Raw genomic sequence first — 13,463 nt, 5'->3', positions numbered from 1 at the left:
TATGTTCTCTCTTACCCTGGGCCTAAAGGGATCCTGTACATCAACCCGTCGGATCTGGGCTGGAATCCTCCAGTGAGCAGCTGGATCGACAGGCGAGAGATCCAGTCCGAAAGAGCCAACCTGACCGTTTTGTTTGATAAGTACCTGCCCATTTGCCTGGACACCCTCAGAACAAGGTACCATCTGATGAGTGATTGTGTCACCCGTGGTGAGGGCATGGGGACACCTGCCACTGTCCAGCCCAGCTGTGCTGCGCTGGGTTGTGCTGCACATGATCCTCCTTGCCCCTGGAAGCCCTGAGCATCATTGGCTTAAGCTCAGAGAACCAGCAGGGCGAGGTGGGCAAAGTGACGCTCCTGCCTGTATCGTGTTGGTCAGATCTGGTTTTCATCTGATTTTGATTTGATTTTTATTGTATTTCCTGTATCAACTCTCTATCTCTTGGAAAATAATTCCGGCAGATCCCAAAGAGAAAGCTTTTCAGCCTCCTGATGTGTCAGGCTAGACCTGAGCCCACTCCACAAGTTATTTTTCATTAAGAACTTGGGTATTTGGAAGGGTCCTAGTGCTTCTTGGCTTGATTTGGCTTTAAAGCAGTGTCCACAGGGAAGTCATGTGGTTCTTGCTTATCATCATGTGAAACCATTCTCTTTCTCATACTGTGGTGAGGACTGGCCAAAGTAGAGTCCCAGAAAACTTAAGGGAGCATCTCCCATCCTCTACTTGCTTCCTATAGTTGCACTTTCCTTTAAAAACAAAAGAAAAATCAGTGAGCATGGGAGATGTCAGCCAAAAGGGGGATGTGTCAGAAGGGTCTGGAATCAGGACTTAAACATTGTGCTAGGGAACTTCTCTCTGTGGGACCAAGTTGGTTTTGACTGTTGGTAGCAAAGTCAATCGGACGTTTCCCATTCTGTTTGCTGAACATTGTCTCAGAGCGTGAAATCCACGGGATTAGCTGCGGGCAACCCTGAGCTGAGTGTTTTGGTAGCTTGCTTAATTCAGAAATCGTAGAACCAACCTTTCAAATAGCTATAATTACTTTATGGAGGACTTCAGTGCAGCTACAATATTAGTTTGGAATTCTGTAAGTGTAGCTTAAATGAATGTAAAATGGCAAGATGAAAGGGTTTATTTTATTACTCCTCTATTTGACCGCTTTTGAACTCATCGTGCTCGCAGGAAATCATTGCCTTTAGCAAGTCTTCCATTCTGCTTCTTTCAAGAAGATCAAAGTTTTAAAATGCTTGAAACTTCTGATTATTGTTATTACTTGTATATGTGCCGGTGCCAGCGGGTCTGAGTGTGAGAATGGGTGTTCTCTTTATTGTACCTGGGAATAGGACACGTACCGCTGACAAGCAGAATGCCAGTATTCTGAAAGAGCATTTCTAGTCTTCCTGGGTTGTGATGGACGTATTGCTTTCTAATTTCCATCCCTTAGATTTAAGAAGATTATTCCCATTCCTGAACAGAGTATGGTTCAGATGTTGTGCTACCTCCTTGAATGTCTCCTGGCAGAGGAGAACACACCTCCTGACTGTCCCAAGGAGCTTTATGAACTTTACTTTGTCTTTGCTGCCGTCTGGGCCTTTGGTGGATCAACGTTTCGAGATCAGGTAAGACGGAAGATGCCTCTTCAGCATCTTTCACACAGTTTGTTTGTGTGGTTTTGTGTTGTTTTGATTTCTTCATACTTTCTGAAACATAGTGCTATGCCAGTAATGCTGTTTTCCTGGGGCTCTCATATAGGTGATAATAAACTAGAAACACAACAATTCCTTTTACGAAAGGCCTCGTTATCCAGGGTGTAACACCACCGGAGAACAGCTGAGGGGTCAGTGGTAAAGGTGGAGGGATGTTTGCTTATGCAGATGCATTTCACTGGGGAGAAACATAAGGTTAACTTATAGAAGCCTGTGGATGTGCATAATGTGATCAAATTAAGACTGATTTATCAGATGGATGTATCAGTGGAGCAGTCTTTCAGCCTTCTGACTGCACAGGTAGACGTGCTACATAACACAAACCAGCCGGTGTTTTGTCACCAGGGCAGAGCAGAGCCGGAGGAACAACCTCCCTTGGCCTGCTGGTCATACTTTTCCTAAGGCACCCCAGGTGCCATTGACTTTCGTGGCCACAGGGGCACACCTACTCTTGGGTGGTTGCATCCCCTAGTCAGAGGACGCCTTATCCTCAGATCTAAAGTGTGTAGTCCTGATGTCTGGGTCTGCCCACACTGCACTGCTGTCAAGGGCTTGGAGATCCACGTCTGATCTCCGCTGGGCTTGTGTCAAACTCTGTGTTGTCTGGACTATGCGGGAGGTCTCTCCACGAATGTAACACCAGACACCCCTCCCCAGCTCGGGTGGAGGCACTGCCGTTCTTGATGGCTGCTCAAGTGCTCCCAGGGGTCTCTTTGTGTGTTTTCATGTACCTTAACGCCAGACCTAGAGTGTCTGCTGGTCTCTTCAGATTTGCTCCATGCCAAGGATCAGATGCTTCAGGAAGTGCTGAACAACACAGCTCAAGCTCAGCTGGGTGCTCACTTGGTGCCATCACACCTTGTGACCATTGAATGACCTGTGCGAGACCAGCTTCCTTGGTCCTTGTGGAGCCTCCATTTCCCATGTGCCAGCTGGGAAATACTCAGCCTTAGTGTTGCCAGTCTAGGATGACTTAAAGAAACAAAACAAAACACAATAAAGCCTGGGAAGCACTACTTGTCTTTGCTTCAGCAGTACAAGCGCAAGTATGCTGGTGTGCGGTGCTGTGGCAGCTGGCCGCTGTGTTCCCCATGCCGCACAGTCAGTCTCGGGTGCATCAGGCCGGGCTCCTGCCTGCGGTAGTGGCTCTGGGTGGGCTGCAGGAGCAGCTGCAGGCACAGCGACCCTCCGGGAGGCTCCGCCGGGAGCCTGGCTGTGCGTTACTGCCCGCGGTGCTCTGTAAATGTCAGAGCTGAGAGTGCGAGGATACAGCAGTCCGAGCAATGGGGAGCCTGATGAAAAATGATCCAATATAAAATCTGTTTATTGCTTTCCACCGAAGGTGCCCTTCGCGCTGACCTTTCGCGGCCGAAATGTCAGGAGAAACAGTCTGGGAGGCTTCCCACTACTCGGTGCTTGTTGGTGGGTAGCGGGGCCCCTGTATAAAAACAGGTGATAGATTTGCCATTTCCTGGCTCTGAAATTAGCGGTAATCCATATGGGGTTTTTATTAAGGAAGTGGTTTGAATTCCACACCGTTCTGGCAATAGAGCTGGGGCTGGAGTGGCTCCATTTAACCGCGGGGTCAGGGAGGGCGGGCAGCGCGGCACAGCGCGCTTGCAGGCGGTTTGGCTGTGCGGGGTAAGGGCACCCTTGTGGGAAAGCTTTTAGCAGCCACGCACGTCCCGCTCCACTGCGGGCGACTCTGCTGCCGCTGCTGAGGAGTTATAACAACAGGAGAACGGAGAATTACAGGGATTCTGCCTCTCTGAATAGCATGAGTCTGCAAAATCGTGGATACTATTAATGTGTTTTTCAAATCCACTGGTCTTTTGAGGGACTGTGGCTCAGGAGGCTTTATGGAGGACACTTGGTTCAGTTCAGCAACAAACCCAGGTTTCCTTATGGAGGCCGAGCAGCCTATGGACAATGTGTTGGTGACCCCACGTTGTATGGCTATGGGGAGGAGAGACCCGCAGACACCCCAGGAACAAACTGTGCTGTTAAAACGGGCTGAATGATGCGTCCGGTATTTCACAAACATCTTTCTCACAGCAATTTTCCTCTCCTCCTCCCCTCCACCTCTCTCCAGTTCCCATTGTCCACATGGGAAGGTGTTTGGGCAGAATGGCTGGCCCAATGTCATACAGGAGACCTAGGGCAGAGGAGGGGACTAAGCACATTTTGTGAGTCCTGACCCAGCATCTAAAGCAAAACTGTCACCCCAGTTGAAAAAATTCAGATGCTCCAAAATCTCCATGTGTAGAAAGATGCAATGGGGAAAAGCAAGGAAACGGGTGCTTTGAGGGGAATGTGGCAGCGCAGAATCACGGCGGGGTCAAAGGGGCAGCCCCTCGCTGCTGCTTTGGTACGCTGGTGTCTGCAGTCCTGCTTGTCTGAAACGTTGTGGCTTGAAAAGAAGCCAGAAGACAACAACTCACTCTGAATAGAGTGGTGTGATTGATGAGGAAAGGCTTTGGTATGCATGCTGTGACTGACCATGAGCACAGATGTAGACGGATGTTGTGTCCTTGTCTGTTGGAAGAAGTAGGCACCAAGAATCAATCAAGTGGTCTGTTTAGTCATAGGCACGTATTTCTCTTTTTCAAATTGATCCATCTATCTAGTCTCAGACATACCAAGAGTGATCAACACAGAGGATGAATTATTTAGATGAATAAATAGGACTGATGAGCAGAAATGAAGAAAATGAAAAATTAGGCTTAATAGCAGGAAAAATGATAAGAACTTTATGCTGTGGAATATATTTTAAGGACTAATCCCGCTCTGGTGGACTGGGATAGATAACATTCTCCATTACTAATTAATTGATCCAGATTAGTGTATTTTCTCCACTTTTTGTCTTATAGCTTGTGGACTACAGAGTGGAGTTCAGCAAGTGGTGGGTGGCAGAATTCAAGACTATCAAGTTTCCCTCTCAGGGCACAGTCTTTGACTTCTACATTGATCCAGAAACGAAGAAGTTTGAACCTTGGTCTAAACTTATTCCTCAGTTTGAATTTGATCCAGAAATGCCCTTACAGGTATGTGAACCTTGCACGTGTTTTGTCTGGGAAGAGCACGTGCATTTTAGTGACTGTATGCAGGCATTTCAATTGAAGTCTCATTCGAGGTCAAGCACTTCATAATAAGAATGGCATTCCGTCCTGGTTTTGTTAAAAACAAGTTTCTCTTTTAGTGAATTTGCCTGTCAGGTAAAACCTTCATATCAGCTGCGTTTTCCTGGAGAACCAGATCCATGTTTTGGTAAACATAGCAATGGAATGTGAGGTTATTGATAAGGACAGATTCGCATCTCGCGAGAGGGGCAATGAGAAACAGGTGACCAAGAAACTGACAAACAGAGTATAACATCCCATTCACGTGAATACTTCATATAAAAGTGGGAGATCACGAGGATCTCGTCCATTTTGCTTATGGCCGAGATTAGGAGAGGACCTTGCTGGTCGTCCCTGCGAACGGAGGCCTCATGACAGACTGAATCCAGCTCCGGTTGGCTGCACAGTCCAGTCCAGGACTTCAGGTGCCAGCTCTGCAGTTGCTGGGGCTTTCAAGATTGGTTTTGTATATTTTGTATTATTTTCTCTATTCTTATTAGTAGCATTAGTAAAACATTTTTAATTTTTCCAATTCTCTTCTATCTATCCTTCTTTCCCTCCCAATCACCTGTCCTGAGTGGGAATGGGGGAGAGAGAGGGGCTGAAGGTGGGGGAGAGGGGGCTAACAACACATCTGCCATGGTTGTATTGTCACCCCACAATCAAAACCCTTGACACATTCTTTATGAAGTACAACTCAATTACCCATCTTTCTTTACTGTACTTTGACTGTGAAGACTCATCCTCCATCCATCTTCCAGAGCTGAGTGATGTACATGAGGCGCAGGCTCAGAGACACCTATGAGCCAGGGCTGGTGTGCCCAGGGTGCGGGATGGAGGTGCGTTTGGCCTGCAGAGAGAAGCAGGATGTGGGACAACGTAGTGACAAAGTCCCTGAGACACCATCTCGTCATTCTGCGTGGCTGAAAATAGGGTTGTTTATATGATTTGGACGAAAAATGAGAGTTGCTGCAGGCAGTGAATTGCGTTTGCCAGCTATGCCTTTCTTTCCTTTTAGAGGTGCCACAGTGAGCAGATGACTTGTAAAAGTTGTTACCATTTTAGCAAAATGTGTGTTTGCGGGGAGATCCAGATGTTGCTCTCAGCATCCCGCTGTCATTGTTTCGTCTGTACAGATAGTTTGACTTGAATGGTTGGTAGCAGTGTATTGTTCCCTTCCTAGCGCCATCTAGAAACTCAGGTCACCGCACTCATTCCTGGCTCTCCCAGTTTGATGTCTCCTCAGAACATGGCAGTGGGGTGGTGCCACAGATGGGGACACTCACCTGCTCGTTTTGCCCCTCTCAGGCTTGCCTGGTGCCCACCACCGAGACGGTCCGTGTGCGGTACTTCATGGACAGGCTCCTGGAGCGCCGGCGCCCCGTGATGCTGGTGGGCAACGCCGGCACGGGGAAGTCTGTGCTGGTGGGGGACAAGCTCTGCTCACTGGATACAGACGCCTATGTGGTGAAGAAGGTCCCGTTTAACTACTACACCACCTCTGCCATGCTGCAAGGTAAGACAATGGCTGAGATGTGGGACTTCTGCCTGGCAGGTCACCAAATTCCTGGGGTGTCCGTCGGGGTTTGGAGCTGGGTGTGCACTGTGGGCACTGCACTGGCACCCACTGACTCTTAAATCCCACTGTGAAACTCACTGGTCCGCAGACTCCTGGTTTTATGGAAAATGGCATTTCCCAACATGAGGGATTGAATTCTGAACACCACGACTCTGGTTCAGGGCTGTGCAAAGCACACACTTAAATCTGCTGCTGTTCTCTACAGCACACAGCTCGTACTTGACTTGAGGTGTGTCTTTAATGCGCTTGAATTTAAGCCCGTGCTGAATAGAATGGGTTGCTTGGCTGGGATCTAAGCTGTCCTCAGAGTGCAATGATGGGAATTGCATCCCAGTTGTCAGTGAGGACAGTGCTAATGGGGATGTGCAGGTGCTGCTGGTTCCTGGGCTGTCCCCCGCATCCTGATGCAGCCCCGTGTGCTCCCACGGAGCGGGTGCCACATCCCACCGCCCCAGGGGACACGGCTGCTGACCCTGGGAGGCTCTGACCTGGGGAAGCCCATGAGAATATCTTTGATGAGGATTTTGGCACATCAGTGAAAGATGAAGTTTGAGACCAGGATAAGGTCAGTTCTGCTGTGTAGTCTTTTCACAGATGAAGAGAAAGAGGGAATTGTTGAAAAGTGACTCATTTTGGAATGGTATTTTCACTTTCAGTTGACCTAAAGAGAGAGGATAATTTTCTACATGTATTTATTAATCAGGAATGAAACAACCTTGCTTGTTTTGAGTTGAACAACAGCTGTGGGTCACTGTAAACCAAAATAACTTCCTTTATGGAGTTTGGTCTGACCCAAGTGTCCTGAAATCCCTTTACTCCCTCTACAGGACCAGCACCAGTGAGACCAAGGTTTTAACCTTCACCATGTGGGTTTTTCCTGGCCAGGTGGCCCTGGGGCGAACACGCTCACGGCCATGAGCATCACAGCCCCTGTCTGTGCTCTGCTGGGCTCCCGACACTGCAGATGTTTTAAGGAAGGTGTCAGAGTTTAAAGTTGCCCTGTGGGACTGATCCACTCGCAGAGGTGACAGCACAGGCTCAGCCCACGCTGTGTCACCTGGGGCTGTGTCGTGGAGTCACGGCAGCTTTCTGGGGCAGGTCTGAAGGGTTTTGGGTCTTGCTAGTGTGTGATGGCTGCAGTCTCCCTCCTCCCTCCCAGGTGCCCCTTTGCTTTTTTCCCTGTGTTGGGGTCTCTGCAAAATGCCCTTGAGCTGCTAAATGGGCTGAGCTGTCTGGCTGTCTGTCTGTCTGTCTGTCTGTCTGTCTGTCCAGCTGCCTGGGTGGGGGACAAAGATGCTGAGGGACCTAGAGATTCTTTCTTATGGGGAGAGACTGAGAGCTCTGGGGCTGTTGAGCTGGAGAAGAGAAGCTGAGAGGGATCTGATCAATGGGATCAATATGTCAGGGTGGCTGTCAGAGGATGGACCAGAGTCTGTTCAGTGGTGCCCAACGCCAGGGTGAGGGGCAGCGGGCACAGACTGAAACACAGGAGGCTCCATCTGAACATGAGCAGAAACTTGTTTGCTGGGAGGTGCCAGAGCCTGGCCCAGGCTGCCCAGAGCGGGTGTGGAGTCTCCTTCTCTGAGACATTGAAACCCGCCTGGACCCACCTGTGTGATCTGCTCTGTGACCCTGCGTGAGCAGGGCTTGGACTGGGGGATCTGCAGAGGTCCCTTCAGCCCAACCAGCCTGGGATCCTGTGATTCTGTGAATGTGCAGCCGTTTGTCTCCAGCTGGATGGGCGAGTGTGTGCAGGTGTTATTTGTACAGGCAGACCTGGCACCGTGTCCCTGGTCATGAGCTGTGGGCTGAGTCAGTGATTTTCTTCCCCTGCACAGAGGAGCAAGTTGTCTTGTGTGTGGATGCAGATGTGGTGGTGAGATTTGCATTGAGAAGCATGATTTATACTGCTTGGCCTGGATCCCTGCTGCTCATTTTTTAGAGTTAATTTGTCTCTTTTTGTGTAGTTTGTCACTTGGCTGCTTTATTCTTTTCCCCAGCAGGCACATCTTTAAATTTGTAAAACATGGGCACAAAGTAATTTTGGATTTTTTCTTACTTAAAAAAGATCCTAACCTGAGTTCCAGTAGTTCCTTAGACAAGGTGCCTGTTGCTGCAGAGATGTATAAGATGCAGCCCTTAGGGGAAGCAGAGTTGTTGTTCACCCCATCCCTGCATCCTGTGGCTTCCAGAAGCGCCATGTGCACAGGGGTTAAAAGGAGCCCAACACTCTCTCTGCCTGAACCTGGGGCCAGTTTGGGGATTTTCTGTAGTTTATTGTGACTAAATACCACATTCTGTGGCATTTGCCCTGGGCCTCGCTCTGCTTCGTGCCCTCTTGGGCCTCTGCCCCTCCATCAGATGTAGCCCTGACTTCTGTCATTCAGAGAAATTGCAATAAATCTTGTGGTTTTTTTTGTTTGGGTTCTTTTTTTCCCTCTCCCTTGCTCACCAGCCAGAAGGTACGAGGTGTCCAGACTGTTTCTTTGAGGTGCTGGTTTGAGTATGTGTCAGGATCTCACACAGACACACCGCCCCTTATTATTATTGTGAGATACGGCTTTGAATTAAAATACCACTTCCACGAACATGTCACTTGATCCCCAGTAATTGCATTTCAGTGTGATGAATCTCTTGCATACTTGTTTAACCTCAAAAAGGGCTGATTTTATATGTTAATTAGGGACTAATTAAATTTAAATTAAATGCTTATTTGAAACACTTAATTTAACTTGCTACCAGAAATTTCAAATATTGTGGTTTTATTGAACGGGGAGAGAGGCTCCGCTGAGGAAAGATTCATCATTTTTCGTAGCACAATCCACTCCTTTGTGCAGCAACTGTCTGTGACAAGAAATCAGCTGCGTTTTGAGTGGTGAGCAAGGCGAGCTGTCTGCAGTGCACCCAAGCAGGAAAAACCCAGCGTTTTGAAAGGCCTGTGATCTGAAACAAACCAACGGAATATAAATCTTCCTTAACAACTTTTGCACGTGATAATAAATGGCTTAAAAAAACTCCCAGTCCCGTTTACATTTGCCAGTCTTCCCTAATTACAAAGAATTGCTACTTACCGTGTGCTGCTTTATAGCACCTTATAGGTCTGTTGCCAACCCAAAACTGCTAATGAAACAAATTCTTCGAGTAAGCACAGGGCAGAAAACCCACCCGGGGTCTGGGCAGAGGAGCGTTGCTTCCGTTTGCTTTTCCACTTACTGAGACAGTAAAGGTTGCCTGGGCTGCAATCAGAGGAATCAATAACCTATAGAACATGATGTGCAGCGACGTGGGGTGATTTTTATTAAATATCAGCCCAGGATTATAAATATTCCCCACGTTTTATGAGCTAGAGCAACATATGACCCCAGCCTTCTGCTAAAACAAATTAAAGTCTTCCAAGGCTTTGAAATGCGAAACTGTTCTCTCCGTGCTTTCCTTTGCGTGTGCGTGACCCTACTTGAAACCAGGTGGTAATTTGACAGCTCGTGTTGGAATTAAGTCTTGTCACATTATCTGGAGGGTTGGGTAACGCTGGTGAGAAGATCAGGGAACTTATGATTATTTGATGCATTTAAATAAAAGTGTCATGTTGGTTGTTCTGAAGATGTCCAGGAATTTGGCCCTGAGATCGCCTATTTTTGTCTAACAGGGTAAAAGATGCATATATTCACAAAACCAGCAGCTTTGCTCGTGGGCTTCTGTGCCCACAGCATCCATCTCCCTTTCTCCATCGCAGCGCCCAGTGCCTGCTGCCCTGGCCACGCTGCAGTTGCCGCATCGCCGGGGCAGGCAGCAGGGGATGCTCACTGCTCTGGCACAGCCACCTCTGCAAGCAAGATTTCGTTTAAAAAATTATGCAGAAGAGATTCAAAAGGCTTTATCTTGCATGAAAAGCTCTTGTTTGCTCTGAGGTAGACATGTTTTGTAGCAGACGAAGTTTGTTGTATTTTTGTTTGGAAGGAAGAGTTGAGAGCTTTCTGATTTAAGTCAAACCAAAGTGCTGACCAAGGGTCCCTGCAGGGCTCCCAGCTGCACTGTAGAATCATAGAATCAGTTTGGTTGGAAGAGACCTTCAGGATCATCGAGTCCAACCGTAACCCAGCTCTAGCACTCTAGTCCCTGAGAACCTCATCTCCACGTCTGTCCAACCCTTCCAGGGCTGGTGACTCCAGCACTGCCCTGGGCAGCCTGTTCCAATGCCCCACAGCCCTTTGGGGAAGAAATTGTTCCCCAGATCCAACCTCAGCCTCCCCTGGCGCAACTTGAGGCCGTTTCCTCTCATCCCATTGCTTGTTCCTGGGGAGCAGAGCCCGAACCCCAGGCTCCAAGCTCCTTTCAGGCAGTTCAGAGATCAGAAGGTCTCCCCTCAGCTCCTGTTCTCCAGCTGAACCCCCAGGCCCCTCAGCTGCTCCTCATACAGCTGCAGCTGGGGGACATCTCAGCTCCTTGAGGGGCCGCTGTAGCTACACACAGCACAGCATTGAGCTGGGCTGAGAAATCATTTTTATTTTGCAGCAGTTGCTCTCCCAGTAGATGAGCTTTGCACCTCTGCCTCCCTACAGGTATGCTTGAGAAACCTCTGGAGAAAAAGGCTGGTAGGAATTATGGCCCTCCAGGTACCAAGAAGCTCGTGTGCTTCATTGATGATCTCAACATGCCCGAGGTGGACGCTTACGGGACAGTGCAGCCCCATACGCTGATCCGGCAGCACCTGGACTACGGCCACTGGTAGGAGCCTGCTTGGGCTTGGTTGTCGGAGACCTTTTTGTTCAGCTCCAGTGCTGGGGAGTGGGTTTGAGAGAATCTCAAAGCGTGGGTCCCTCTTCCCATTGCATACTGCTGGGCTAGAGCTGGTTGGGAGGCTCTGGGTGAACTGAGAGTTGAGCACCCTCAGGGCTTCCCCTGTCCCCAGCAAACAAATTCACTTAGAATCACAAAACGTCCTGAGCTGGAAGGGACCCGCAAGGATCATCGAGTCCAGCTCCTGTCCCTGCACAGGACAACCCCACAGTTCACACCGTGTGTCCGAGGACGTTGTCCATCGCTTCTTTAATACCGCTTGATTGCTTACTCATAGCTGGGTTGAGAGGAGCTTTGCTCTGCTCTTGCTGTGGCTTGTGACTGTGGTCCCAGTGCAAAGCCTGCGAGGGGAGCGCGATGCTCGGCCTTGCTGCCCCGCGACGCTGAGAGCAGAGGCGGCTGTGGATTTGGCCTCAGCTGGGGTGAACCCCCCTGCTGTGAGCACCTAACATTGTCTTCTGTCAGGCAGCAGCAAACAACCATTATCTAGGCAGAGGGGATTTGAAGGAAAAGCAGTGACTGTTTTGGAAGGAGATTGGTGTGTTTTACACTTTAGCCAGCAGCTCTGTGTGGGACATGAATATTTGCATCTCTCCACAGGGAATACAGGGCAGGGACGCATTGCAATTTCCACTCTCCTCAGCTGTGTGCACGCCTGAGCTCTGCCAAAAGCTTCCGAGGAACAGAGACAGTGGAGCGGAGGCAGAAATCTTGGGCTGTGGGTGTCAGGGAAGTCAGGCAGATAGAGGGTGAGGGAGCTGCGAGGGAGCGTTGGAGGCACAAGGGGCTGCAGCGAGGAGTAGGGGGATGCAGTGAGGCGCAGAGGGATGCAACGAGGTGTGGGGGATGGAGTGAGGCATGGGGGATGCAGCGAGGTGCGGTGGGATGCAGCAACGTACAGGGGATGCAGCGAGGTGCGGTGGGATGCAGCAACGTACAGGGGATGCAGCGAGGTGCGGGCGGATGCAGCAACGTACAGGGGATGCAGCGAGGTGCGGGGGGATGCAGCAACGTACAGGGGATGCAGCGAGGTGCGGGGGGATGCAGCAACGTACAGGGGATGCAGCGAGGTGCGGGGGGATGCAGCAACGTACAGGGGATGCAGCGAGGTGCGGGGGGATGCAGCAACGTACAGGGGATGCAGCGAGGTGCGGGGGGATGCAGCAACGTACAGGGGATGCAGCGAGGTGCGGGGGGATGCAGCAACGTACAGGGGATGCAGCGAGGTGCGGGGGGATGCAGCAACGTACAGGGGATGCAGCGAGGTGCGGGGGGATGCAGCAACGTACAGGGGATGCAGCGAGGTGCGGTGGGATGCAGCAACGTACAGGGGATGCAGCGAGGTGCGGGGGGATGCAGCGAGGTGCGGGGGGATGCAGCAACGTACAGGGGATGCAGCGAGGTGCGGGGGGATGCAGCAACGTACAGGGGATGCGGCGAGGTGCGGTGGGATGCAGCAACGTACAGGGGATGCAGCGAGGTGCGGGCGGATGCAGCAACGTACAGGGGATGCAGCGAGGTGCGGGCGGATGCAGCAACGTACAGGGGATGCAGCGAGGTGCGGGCGGATGCAGCAACGTACAGGGGATGCAGCGAGGTGCGGGCGGGTGCAGCAACGTACAGGGGATGCAGCGAGGTGCGGGGGGATGCAGCAACGTACAGGGGATGCAGCGAGGTGCGGGCGGATGCAGCAACGTACAGGGGATGCAGCGAGGTGCGGGCGGATGCAGCAACGTACAGGGGATGCAGCGAGGTGCGGGGGGATGCAGCGATGCCATGGGTCCCCTCCCAGACACATCGAGGCCTTCTGCCCATGTGCTCAGCAGTGCCCACTGGGCACTGTATTGCATGCAGGAAGTTATCATCTCACCAATATAATAGGCTCAGGTAGGATCTCTCAGCAAAGCATATTTTATTAACGATTTTGCAAGGTCGGGTGTTCCACCTAAAGGTAGGCACACAAAACAGGGCAAAAAGCCACTGCTTATATCCACCCCTAATCCCAACTGCAAATTCCCTCCCCAGTTCCCCGTTGGTTGGGTACGGCAGGGTTTACAGACTACCTGACGCTTCCTAGCTGCCAAGGCTCAGTTTACCTGTCTCACGACTCCATTCTAATAACCCTTCCCATTATTTCTTTATTTTCATTGAAGGTGTGTTTTCTTGACTGTCTGAATTTTAACCACTGGAATGGTTTTCAATTCCTCCACACCCGCTCTGGGCAGCCTGGGCCAGGCTCTGGCACCTCCCAGCAAACAAGTT

At 50.4% G+C, this 13,463-nt stretch overlaps 1 pseudogene; it reads left to right on the top strand.

Moving 5' to 3' along the window:
* LOC139826018 (dynein axonemal heavy chain 9-like) overlaps positions 1-13,463 on the top strand; it is an 87,468-nt pseudogene that overhangs the window by 38,054 nt on the left and 35,951 nt on the right.

This window comes from Patagioenas fasciata, chromosome 33 (assembly GCF_037038585.1).
Source record: "Patagioenas fasciata isolate bPatFas1 chromosome 33, bPatFas1.hap1, whole genome shotgun sequence".
NCBI lineage: Eukaryota > Metazoa > Chordata > Aves > Columbiformes > Columbidae > Patagioenas > Patagioenas fasciata.
The sequence above is the reverse complement of the archived record's forward strand: the minus strand, read 5'-3'. Positions and strand labels throughout refer to the sequence as shown.